Genomic DNA, 13,565 nt, shown 5'->3' with positions numbered 1-13,565 from the left:
TGCAACAACAGGTGGCGAACATCTAATAATCTCCTGCGGTTCGTAAATAAGATTGTTTTTGTGTGTTCTGTGGGAAACAGAAGTAATGAACAACTCTGAAGGTCACACCCCCTTTTACGTTGGAATGTCGGGGGTTCTCGACCCTTAATCCAGGGACTGCAAAAGGAAGTATAAGAAAGGATCAAGAAAAATTCAAGGGGCAGCAGATCCAGAGGTATCCAGAGGCAGCATGGGCAGTGTGTAGCAATGCAACAGCAGTATGCAGAGGCAGAAACGAGGAAGGAAGCAGGTATGCAGACATGCAGTCTCCTCTCATAGTGTCTTGGGATCCAGCATCGCAGACGCGGGTTCATTGGATGTCTGGAGAGAAGTAGGGAGATGTCGAAGGAGAAGTCGAGCTGTAATATGCATCAAGCCCTGGGAATTCTTCACAATGCGACGGCGCTAAAGAAAAGGAAGCCCACATGAATGTTGAGGCCCAGGACGGAGAAGCAGTTATTATTGATGTAACATGCTACAGGCCCCGAAAACCCTTCAAGATGTGACACTGCTAAAGAAAAAGAAGCCCACACGAGTGTTGAGGCCCAGGACGGAATATAATTCAGTCGAACCAGATAAGAAATGAAAGCGCCATTTCAGATATATGTATCAAGAAAAGAACTGTGAGTAAAACCTTTATGTGTATGTTTAACATTGCAGAAGATTGACTGACATTTGGCAGGACATTTACAGAGTTAAATTGTTATTATATGTTCCGGACTAAGAGACTAAAGAAAAATTGGTATAATTTAGTTATGAGAAACTTGTTGATTGAAGTATATATATATATATATATTGTATGAACAAACTAGTATTGGGATGAGATTAAAGATTGGTGTATGATAGTATTGCTGCATGTTTTTATGTATGTATATTGTATGAGATATTATAGTTCTTAGCTTTTAATTTTCTGAAGAGCCAATACATTTATGAAACTGTATTATTGCATCCTAGTTTAATAAATATGTTTGTTATGTTAAAGAATGTTTATTCACTGATCCTTAATCCAATGCACTAATTTCTAAATAAATAAGAACTTGTGAGCGAAGATAAATAAGAGTAGCCACGACTGTCAGCAATGCTTAAGATAGTTCTAGAGAGAGAGAGAGTGAGAGAGAGAGATTCTGGCAGGTAAATCTTAAATATATTTATTTCCTATAAAGGGGAATCATGGTGGTGCAGTCGTAACATTAAATGAATTTTCCAAGATTCCCAAGGTATTAGAAATTAGATAACCTGTAGTAACATAAGTAAAAGTGTAAAGCGTAACATTAGAGTATAGAGCATAAAATAAATATAAAGTAAATAAAGATAAAAATAGCGTAATAAAATTAAGCAAAATAGTAGCATAATAATACAGTAGGAACAAGATAGAAACAAGCGTTTATATTACACAGCTATTATGAAGGAAACTGTTATGTACATATTTTCTGCTAATTTTGATATTATGCAGCAATTTTTGAAGTAGTGATACTTTCCATACAGTTTATTATTTGAAACATGTATAGGTGCATGTGTCAAAATGAAATTTTATTTCCATTTCATAATAGAATTAAAATTGTATTTCGTCTTTCATGTCCCCCCCCCCCCCCCCCTCAAGACTATCACATCTGAAACTCTTGATTACTTAAGAGGACTTCCCAGTAATTTTTTATTTTGAAAACTTTGTGCCTGTGCATTCATCTTTTTATTTCAGGTTGGTCCATACTATTTTTTTTCCTCATGTTGCTCAATTTTGAACAGTATGAAATAAAAAGTGTTCCTTTTCATGATCATCAAAACAATCTTTTTCAGGACTGCAAATATTGATAGAGAGAGATGCCTGATTGTACTGATTACAGTTCCTCTTGAAGAGAAATTTTTAAGTTTTAATAACAACAGAATAATAATTGCTCCTTCAAAGTGGCTAGTGGAATAAAATAAAAACAGAGAGAACCATCATGACATTCTTGCCTTCTAGGTGCACAACATGTGTTTTAGCATGAAAATAATTTTAATTTTCACTAATAGATTTCATGTTATCTTTTCATGTATAATATCGTTTATGGTGTTCTTCTACTCCCTAAAAATAAGTCTCGATTATTACAACTGCTGATTGTCGTCAGAAATCTGAGATCTTTAATAATCCTTTCTGGTTATTAAACAAGTAATCACTAGGCTAAAAGCTATGTCTTAAGATTGCCATGATATTCGTTGGATATAACTATTCTCTCTAAATATTCTTAAATATGGTGCTCTTCCTCACCATCCTATCCCAGTTCTGTAACAATTAATATTCCATCTACAGAGCCTGTAGTAAGAAAGAATATGAATAACTTTATACACAAATTAAAAAAAAAATTTTTTTTTTTTACACATATCCGCAATTAAATTTCATGTGGTTAATTTTCCCCACGATTAAATTTCCAGCAATGAATAGTCTCCGCGATGAATTTTCCCAACAATTAAATTTTCAGTGATGAATAGTCAGTGATCAGTTTCCCCGCAATGAATTGTCAGTGATGAGCTGTCTGGACACGCTTTGCTGGAATCTCAGTAACAGTCTTGAACCCTCCCCCCCATGAATTTTTAATACTTAAAGAGCAACAAGAGAAACAATGATTTAGCTTCTGTACCGAAGATATAGTTCCATATAACAAACTATTTATTAAAGAGGAACTCAAAAGAGCTCTTTTGCTATCTCATCCTAGTACCGTAGGCCCCGATGATGTCCAGTATGAGATGATAAAGCTCCTCCCATCTTCTGTGGATCTCCTACTCTTATTATATAACAGAATATTTATAGAGGAAGAGTTTCCAGACTCTTGGCATAAATTGGTTATCATTGCTATCTCAAAACCAGGTAAGGATCCAACACAGGGTAATAATTATTGCCTAATAGCTTTGACTAGCTGTTTATGTAAGGTCTTGGGGGAAAAAAATGATAAATGCAAGGCTCCTCTGCTACCCAGAAAGCAACATTTTTCTTTCCAATGCACAATGTGGCTTTTGTAAATGCGATCAACCTTGGACCATTTGATCTGCTTAGAAAGATGTATAAGAGATGGTTTTTCGGTAACAAGATAACGTGGTTTCATTGTTCTTTGACATAGAATGGAAGAATTTAATAAGAATTAAAAACTTTCTTTCCACTTGAGTCTTCCAAGTCAGAGTGGGAAGTATGTTTCTTGGTCATATTAAGGCTCTGTCTTAAATGTGGCCCTCTTCGTTGTTAAAGTGAACTCAGTCACTGAACAGCCTCCTTTTACAATAAGCAATTGCCTTTGAAAGGCAACTCCAACAAGTAATCAGTCATGTCTTTTCTTGGGCTCATTGTCATGGATTCAAGCTTTTGGCAGAGAAGACTATCTCTGTTCACATCTGCCAGAAAAGCACCCTTCATTCTGATCTTGATTTAAGAATGGGACAAACTAATATCCCAGTAGCACTAGAGGCAAAGTTTCTGGTTTCTTATGGTAAATTCTTTACTATGCATATACCATGCACTTGTGCACCCAAAACTTGATTATGGATCCCAGCTTTATAGTTCTACAAGGAAGAACACTCCAGCAGTTGGACCCTTTTCCATCATCAGGTTATCTGAATAGTTACTGGTGCCTTTCTCACATCACCCATTCCAAGTCTTTATATAGAATCAAATGAACCCCTTTTATCACTTAGATGAAAATATTTGTCACTCACCTATGGCCTAAAAATCAAGTCCCTTCCTACATTGACCAGTGTCTTTTCCCTCAATAGCAAACACGTCAGACTGCCATTTTTCTTTTGGTATGCACATCAAAGAAGCTATGGAAGCTATAGGCATTTGTATTAACAACATTACCTGTACGAACAAAATGCCCCCCCCCCCCCCCCCGACAGACTTACAATCTTGCAACTTCAGTCAACTACAGAAGTCTCATACACCCATCTGTCTACCTTTGACTGTTTAATGCTCATAAAGTAGTTCACTTTGATTTCTTACCCCATCTATACTGATGGTTCAAGATCAGAGATCTCTGTTGGCAGTGCTGCTGTGTTTCCTAATATCATGATCTCCAACCAAATCCCATCTGATTGCAGTAATTATACAGCACAGTTACATGCCATTAATCTTGCACTTATAAAAGAAAACTGAAAATTTCAGCATATCTAAACACTGGGCATGGATTATACACCAGAGAAGACATTGATGAATGAGGTGTTACAAATGTTATACAAATTAAAGATCCTTAATTTCGATGTTCAGTTTTGCTGGATTCCCAGCCACATCGATATTGAGGGAAATGACATCACAGATGTGTTTGCTATATCAGCGCATTCCTTCTCAACATCTTGTTTGACCGTTCCATACACCGAATATACACTAATAATAAAATAAAAGTTAAAAGCCCAATGGCAGTACTCCTGGCAGGAAGCAGCACTAACAAACTGCATGAGATTAAACCTGAAATTAGGCACTGGCAGTCTAGTCAACATAGGAACAGAAGAGAAGTAGTTCTAGCTAGGCTCTGCATAGACCACAGTCATCTGACCCACTCATATTTACTGTGGGCTGATAACCCATCTATGTGCAAGGAATGCAACACTCATCTCACCATTAATAATATTCTGGTGGAATGCCAGCACTTCACACAAGAAAGGAATAGCATCTTTACTCATCTGACTGAGCCCTGTACACTCAGACAAATTGTATGATGTTTTTAAATTTGTACAAAAAATCGACCTGTACAAGCACATTTGACTAATTTTATCTATATGTAGATCCCTCATTGCTCAATTTTGTGCATACATATAATCTTATTATTGCTTATCCTTGACTATTTATGTACAGCTTTGCTGTAATTTTACTCATATGTAGATACCACATTGTTCAATTAAATTTTAGTACATATATATATTCTTCTTCTTCCTTTTTTGTATTAAGCCTATTGGCCTGTTATGGAGCTATCCTAAGCCCTTTCAAACTGTACCTGTCCTGAGGATAATGTGGCTAGCCGTATGCCTCCCGGTATGTCCTATGTGTTCACAGGGCCAGTTTGCCTGCTTGCAGGAGAAAAAACCCAAGATTAACTGGGGAGAAAAACTCTGCATTCCACACCCAAAACCAGCTAACTTGGCTATGTCTGAGAAAGATCCTAAGCTCCTCACTTCAATGACGGGAATCAAACCCAGGACACTCCTTTCCCAGGCGTATGGTTGCAAAGTGCATAGCCATTCGACTAACTACATGGACTATTATATATATATTATTTAATAAATCACCTTAACTGTTTATGTACTGCTGTAACCTTCAACCTTTTGTACTACTGGGGGCCTTAGATGTGGCTTTATTTATATGTGAATGATACACTGCTTAACTTGATCTTTTTATGTACAATTGTTCATATAAGTGGGACCGGAAAGTAATCAATTATTTTTAATAGTTCATTTTTAGCCGATTGTTTTTTTTTAAATAACACATGAATTATTAAATTTGATTTTTATTTAAATATTAGAATTACTTTTTTTATTTAAAAAATCTTTTTTTTTTTAAATTTCAGATTATTGTTTTTAATATGGCGGACTTTAAAGTTGAAGAGCAGCATTTACGTCATTGTATGCTGTTTTTGTTTCACCAAGGAAAGAATGCTACCGAGGCTACCAAAATCATTTGCTCAACTTATGGAGACGTATTGAAGGTTAACAAATGTCAGCAATGGTTTAGGAGATTTGCAGAAAAAAATTTTGATCTCTCTGATCATCCTGGATCTGGAAGACCTCTTACTCTAGATGACGATGCTCTTAAGATTCTCGTCGAATCAGATCCAAAACAAACCATACAAGAATTAGTAGAGAAACTTAATTCATCATGGTCAACTGTCCAAGAGCACTTACATAAGAGTGACAAGGTTCTTAAACAGGGTGTATGGGTACTGCGTGAACTGTCAGGCAACAATAAAGCACAGAGATGGACGATTCGCAATTCATTGTTGACCAGACAACAAATTGATCCCTTTTTGGAACGAGGCGTAACTGGTGATGAAAAATGGGTGCTGTATAAGAATATTAAACGCAAAAAACAGTGGCTTTCTCCAAATCAAACTCCAATTCCAACACCTAAAGATGGACTTCATCCACAAAAGGTTCTGTTGTGAGTTTGATGGGATATTCATGGAATTATTCATTACGAACTCATGGAACAAGGTAAGATTATCACAGCCATCTACTGTGAACAATTAGAGCGACTACATCAAGCATTGAAAATAAGGGGATAAACATCCTTTGTTGTTATATTGCCAGTAAGTGAAATTAAAGATCGATAACTATGATCTATAAGTTTCATGCCGAAAAACTATTGGCGAAGGCAATTCGAAGTAAAGGTGGAGCAAGCTCCCTCACTATTCTTGATATTTTCTCATAATGTAAAACACAGCTCCTAGGAGATGTCTTCCAGGTCTACCTACTCACTGATGAGACCTCAAAAAAGGTTGAAACCGGTCTGGGTAGTGACCTCTCCTCATAATGTAATGACAGTATTACATCTCCTAGGAGCTGTGTTTTACATTATGAGAAAATATCAAGAATAGTGAGGGATCTTGCTCCACCTTTACTTCGAATTGCCTTTGCCAATAGTTTTTAGGCATGAAACTTATAGATCGTAGTTATCGATCTTTAGTTTCGCTTACTGGCTATAAAACAACAAAGGATGTTTATCCCCTTATTTTCTATATTAAGGTGCCAGAAAACTAGCCATTTGGCTTTTTATCTTAACTAAAATACATCAAGCATTGTTAATCAAACGTCCTGCACTTGTCAATCGAAAAGGGATAATTTTGCTGCAAGATAATGCAAAACCACATTCTGCAAGAATGACTCAAGAAAAAATTAGGCAGTTAGGATGGGAACTTCTACCCCATCCTCCATATTTACCGGATATTGCCCCTAGTGACTATCACTTATTCAGGTCTTTAGAACACAGCATAAGAAATAAAATCTTCCATTCGCAAAATGATGTACAAAGGAGTTTGATATCATTTTTTGCCTCCAAAGAAAAAACTTTTTCGAAAAAGGAATTCTAAACTTAGTAGAGCGTTGGAATAAGGTTATAATTAACGATGGCGATTATATAATCGAATAATGTTAATTTTTTCTTTAATAAAATTTATATTAAAAATGTTGTTCAAAGAATTTTTTACTTTCCGGTCCCCCTTATACTATATGCTAAGTTGTCCTCAACTACTTGTGTGCTGCTGTAGCCTCTACTGTACTTCTGTTTATATGTAGATGCAACATTGTTTAATTTAATCTTGTGCATGTTATCTACTAATTGACCTTGACTGTTGTAACCCCTGTGGCCTTGTTTATATGTGGAAGCCACATTGTTTAACTTGACTTTTGTACATACACATTGATTTTATCTTTGATTACCTGTGAATAGCTGTTACTTTTTAACCTCATGTATGTTGTAACCCTTAGTATCGTGTGTGCAGATAATGTATTACTTAACCTTATACGGTTTTATACATATTTTCATTTATATTTGTGTGTAAATGAAAATATGTATATTTGATTATTTTGTGTGCTGCTGTGGCCTCTGACCTTATGTGCAGCTGTAACTTTGGTTGTAATTTTATTTATATGAAGACACTGTATAACTTAACTTTGTACATTTTCGTATATATTTTTATTTACTTTTTTGTTTAGTAATGTATCTAAGTGTGCAGCTGTAGCCTTTACTGTCAATTTGTAACTGTCTGTAAACCTCGTGTACTGTGCAGACTTTTGTTTTGTCGTAGTATGACCATTGTAGTCTTTGTGCCAATAAAACATAAATGAGACCAAATCCACAAAGCCCTAAACAGGGATACTTTAATTTTGAGCATCCTGTAAAATTACATCAACTGTATCAGAAGTGGATTGACATTCAAGAGCCGGTTAATTGAAGAGTCATTGTTTTTTTTCAATGTTGGGTAAACGGTAGATTACATTAATTTGTGTATATTTTGAATGTTGGATAAATGGTAGTTTTCTATAAAATATATATATATATATATATATATATATATATAAAATTAGTTTGAATGACTATATACCAAGAATGAAAAAGAAAAGGTTTAATGTTAAGACACTACTAGTTTTGTTGAATAAATCAACTTCTTCACTGGCAAAGAATTATATAAAATAACAGAGACATGATAAAATTACATCAACAGATCTAGTGATTAGGTATTCAATGAATGTCTTAAAGAAATTGACAGAAGATGGCAAAACTAAGAACTAATGTCCAAATGAATAATAATTATAATAAATTATGACCACGGATTGATAAAATCTATATATAATCATCAACAGATCTAGATAGATCTGTTGATGTAATTTTATCATGACTCTGTTATTTTATATAATTCTTTGCCTGTATTACCTGAAGAAGTTGATTAGTTCAACAAAACCAGTAGTATCTTAACATTAAACCTTTTCTTTTTTTCATTCTCGGTATATAGTCATTCAAACTAATTTTTTATAACATTATCTACTGAGTAAATATGAATGATAATATATATATATATATATATATATATATATGGGGTGCTTAAGGGTCAAAGCTGTATAACTGAGAGGAGAGCCTTTCAAGGAATGCGAGAACCGACCAGGGATTCTGACCTAATGTCCAATCCTCACCTTCTCGTGGTGCACCCTGTTGGGTATCTACCTGGATACTGAATGGATGAGGATGGCCTGGCAATTTGCAATTTAGCCAAATTGTATTCTTATTGGCTTAAACCAAAATATAAAATAGATGGTTCAACATGATAGAATTTCATGCTGGCTGGGGCATCGCCTGGTTAAACAAGGTCCCCCACTGTTTTTGACAGGAAACCAGAGCAAACAGCGAAAAGTCAGCTGCTGGGAACAAATCCTAAAACTTATCCCAACTTAACATCAAGTTAAAGATCGGTAGTATCAACATAAGAAGCCTAAATGGCAAAGAAATGGAGTTGGTGAGGAATTGGATAAGAACCAGATCGATATAATAGGGGTGAGTGACTGAAGCAAAAAAGACCAAAACTAGTGAGATCTTTCTGAGCAATAAATACAAAATGTTATATTCAGGCAATGACAATCAAGGAAAAGAAGGAGTAGCCATAGTATTCAACACTAAATATGAGGCTAATCTTCTTGAATGGCAGGCAGTTTCAAGTAGAGTGATGTAGGCGAATATGAGAACGAGGAACTGGACAATGAAACTTATTTGTACCTATGATCTACTAGGTTCTACAAAGGTAGAAGTGGAGGAATTTTTTGAAGCTTTAGAGAAAGCAACTGACACAATAAAAAAGAAAAGTTGGTCCTTGTTGGGAATCTAAATAGCAGAGTAGGAAATGCTTGTCAGACATACAAAAATATTTTGGGAAAATTTGGAGAAAGAGCAAAGCTAATAATAATGGCAAATACTTGTTGAATTTCTGCTCACACTATGTTCCAACATAAAAATGTGCACAAATTGACTATCTTATTGTTGATAGTGATGTTTTCTTCCTGGTGCAGGACACCAGAGTGTACAGAGGATTTGAAATTGGAAATGATCACTATTTAGTTTTGAGCAGGATAAAATTGAATTTCATATTGAAAAGAATAAAATGTAAGAAAGTTTTGAAGCGAATAAAAGTTGAGCAGCTCTCAGATGTTAACTGTAGACTAAAATACACAAAGATTATTAAAGAAAAAATGAAAGAGTTTAAGACCAGGAACCAAACCTTGAAGATTCAGTGGCAAGCCTTGAAAAAAACCTAGATTGATTCAGCCAGAGAGGCATGTGGTGAGGTTTTCTATCCTTGCAGACAACTCCATAGAACCCCTTAATCCTGGTATCGAGTTCTGATTTTGTGGTGGACACAGGAAGTTAAATTGGCAGTGAAGGAAAAGAAGATAGCATATCAAAAGTTCCTGTCAAATAAGTCAGCTTGTGCTCTTAAAGAATATAGACACAAATGCAAGAATGCTAAACACTGTGTAAAATTAGCTAAACAAAAGTCATGGGAGGACTTTGGCAAGAATATAGAAAATAAATATCAAGAAGGTGGCAAACTGTTCTGGAGGTTGTTGAAGAAGCTTAGAAATGGAGGAAAGAGTTCTGTAAAAGGAGTTAGAGATGATAAAGGTGACATGAAAATGGGAGAAAAAGATATCCTTGAAGTATGGAGTAATTACTTCGAAAAATTGCTAAATGAAAAAAACAATGATAGCACAGTGGTAAAAAACACTCAACAGGCATACAGTCAGGAATACATATCCATATTTGAAGTTGAGAAAGCTATCAAAGGTTTGAAATATGGAAAGGCAGCAGGAGTAGCTGATATTCGACCAGAAATGCCGAAGTATGGGTATAAAAGTCTTACAGTGGCTGCACTGCATAGTTCAGAAGGCATGGACAGAGGGAATGAATTCCTGATGATTGCAGTAGAGCCCTCATAGTACCCATGAATAAAAAGGGAAATAAAACTGAATGTGAGAATTACAGAGGTATTTCCCTACTGAGTGTGCCTGGTAAGATTTATGCAAGTATTCTTGAGAAACGGTTGAGAAGAATTGTGGAAGAAAATCTTGGTGAAGAACAAGCTGGATTCAGGCCAGATAGAGGCTGTCAGGATCAGATCTTCACTTTACGACAAATAGTTGAAAAATAATGGGAATATAACAAAGATCTGTATTTAAGTTTTGTCGATTTGGAAAAGGCATATGACAAGGTGCCAAGAGAGAAGCTATTCAATACGCTGCAGTTATATGGTGTCAGTGGGGCATTATATCAAGCAATACTTAGTCTTTATTTGAGTTGTAAGCCAGCAGTTAGAATTGAAGGAAGTACAGGAAGATGGTTTAATGTTAAATCTTCTGTCAGACAAGGATGTACATTATCCACTCTGTTATTCATCATCTATATGGATCGCATTATGAAGGATAATGGTATTAAACGTGATATCAAAATTGGAGATGTTAATGTCAGCTCTTTGCTTTATGTGAATTATGTTATACTTCTAAATAAATCTGCTAACAAGTCTGCAAGATTCCCTGACTCAATTGAATAACTGTTGTAATAGATATGGTATGAAGGTCAGCAATAAAAAGAAAAAGACAATGAAAATAGGTAGAATAGTTGAAAATATCAACTTTGTGTGAATGGAGAACCTGGAACAGTTAAAACATTTCAGTTACTTAGGCATGATTTTTAGTGAAGATAGTAAATTAAATATGGAAATAGACAACAGAATCAACAAAGGTGGTATGGGAGGAAGTCAGTTAAATAAATTCATATGGAATAAGAGAGAAATTAGTCGGAACACTAAATTAGCTGTATACAAGACAATGTTCAAACCAGTTTTAACTTTTGGATCTGAGAACTGGGTCAGAAGTAAAATTAGAGACTGCAGATATGAGAGTCCTGAGAAAAATTATAGGCGTGAACAGATGGCATCAATGGCAATATATTAAAAACGAGGATATTAGGAAAGAACTTGACATTGTCAGCATCCAGGAATGCGTTAGTAGAGCTAATCTCAGGTGGTATGGTCACTTAAACAGAATGGGACAGGAAAGATTATCAAAACAAGTGTTCTCTGCCAGGTTGGCACAGAACACTTGTTTTGATAATCTTTCCTTTGTTTTTGATAAGCTATGTTTACTTTGTTTTTGATAATCTATGAAGGTTGTTTTGATAAAACAACCTTCCCAGCCCTTCCCAAACAAATTGAAAATGTTTTAAGACTAAGTAGATTTTTTCATCTTTAAAGAAACAAATTTAATTTTTATTATTTATTATTTCTTTTTTGTTATTTTTAATGAAAAAAAAAATCGCACATTGGTGCAGGTTCACAAAGTTTGCTTCCTGTGTATTTCTGCGCTTAATGAATATTAGTAAATATATGCTTGTTTATATAACTTTCATTTCAAAACTGAAATCTAAGAATTGCAGTTTCGAATATTTCATCTGATATTGACTTTTTGTGTAGCAGTATTGAAACACATTCATCACGTTAAATTGTTATTAAACTTCGTTTATGTTTTTAATTCTTTTTTATTACTAATCGTTTTACGTTTTATGTGCTTGTGCTGCAAATGCACAATAACAATATATATATCTATATAAAAATATGAGATAATGTGTCATGTCAAATGTGTATGTAAGATGCTAAAAATGTAATATATGCATTTGATTTTTGTAATATTCTCTGTGTATGTTTTGTATTGAATATAAATACAATAAATATTATAATAATATATGTCTATGTTACTATTTTTTTTCCGAGGGGATCCGTGAAATAATTTAATTTTTCCAAAGGGGGCTGTGACATCCAGAAGTTTGGGAAGCACTGCCTTAGACGATAGAAATATAAGATCTGATCTGATAATGTTGGAGTTTTGACAAGTAACAGGCTGATTTGGAAGAAAATTGTAGATAGGAACTTAGTAATGATGTCAATTTTTCATGTTCCCCCCCCCTCCTTGAGGGTACATGGCAGGAATTTGATGATGACACACACACACACACACACACATATATATATATATATATACAGGGTGTTCGGGATAAATTTGACAGTTTCGTAAGGAAAAAGAAAATCTTCTTTGTATCTATTAAATTTAATGAATTGACAAAAAAACATTACAGGCAGAGTTAATTACAATACTATCAACAAGATTTACTCAAAATAACCACCATTAGCATCGATCACAGCTTCAATTCTGCTTCGGAACCTCGAACAAGCTGATGCTACAGTCTCCCTGGGAAGGGCCGCAAAAACTGTTTTAATTTTATCCATTAACTGGGCTTTTGTATTACTGGAAGTGTGATTGGTGTCTTTTACAACTGCGCCCCATACAAAATAATCCATGGGGTTAAGGTCTGGGGAGTTTGGAGGCCAAACATTTGGACTGGTGAAGTCGTAGAAATTTTCAGACAACCATTTTTGACTTTTCCCAGAGGTGTGGCAAGGGGCCGAATCCTGCTGCCATACATACGGCCTACCATTGGCTACCCTTGTTATCCAGGGCTTGACTACAGTTAGCAACTCCACGAACAAAGCCCGAATTCCAATGCCAGGGTTCTTCAACACCTGTTCCTGCAGATTTGCGAGGAATTCTGCTGTACGAACGCAATCAGATCGTCTGCTAGGGATCTTTCTTCTTGCTACATCCTCGTAGTCACCATTGCAAGTCTCTAGTTCATGCCCGATTGTTTTTACTGTATTCAGGGAGCATTGGGCAGCAGTCGTAATATCCTTATTTTGATGGCGGGCACGAATCATCATGATACAAGTTATTCTCTTCCATGATTCAGGTGGGTTCCAGCTATCCATCCTTTCTGACATCTTGTATATGAATGAAGAAGGGTCCAAACTTTTAAATGAAGAGAAGTGTGTGTTAATACATGTAACTTACGGAAAAATATAATTAATTATAAATATGTCAAATTTATCCCGAACACCCTGTATATGTAGAAAGTTTTTTACCTTGGGTATAATATATGTTAAAGATAATTTATTTAAAAAATGTGTTCATGACTGAAAAAG

General features: G+C 35.1%; 1 protein-coding gene across 3 annotated transcripts in view; it reads left to right on the top strand.

Moving 5' to 3' along the window:
- Positions 1-13,565, top strand: part of mRpL1 (mitochondrial ribosomal protein L1) — a 386,771-nt gene that overhangs the window by 93,830 nt on the left and 279,376 nt on the right. The gene's annotated exons all lie outside the window — the stretch shown is intronic.

The sequence above is a fragment of the Typopeltis vanoorti genome, chromosome 7 (assembly GCF_054136105.1).
Source record: "Typopeltis vanoorti isolate ZY-2024b chromosome 7, IOZ_Tvanoo_1.0, whole genome shotgun sequence".
NCBI lineage: Eukaryota > Metazoa > Arthropoda > Arachnida > Uropygi > Thelyphonidae > Typopeltis > Typopeltis vanoorti.
The sequence above is the reverse complement of the archived record's forward strand: the minus strand, read 5'-3'. Positions and strand labels throughout refer to the sequence as shown.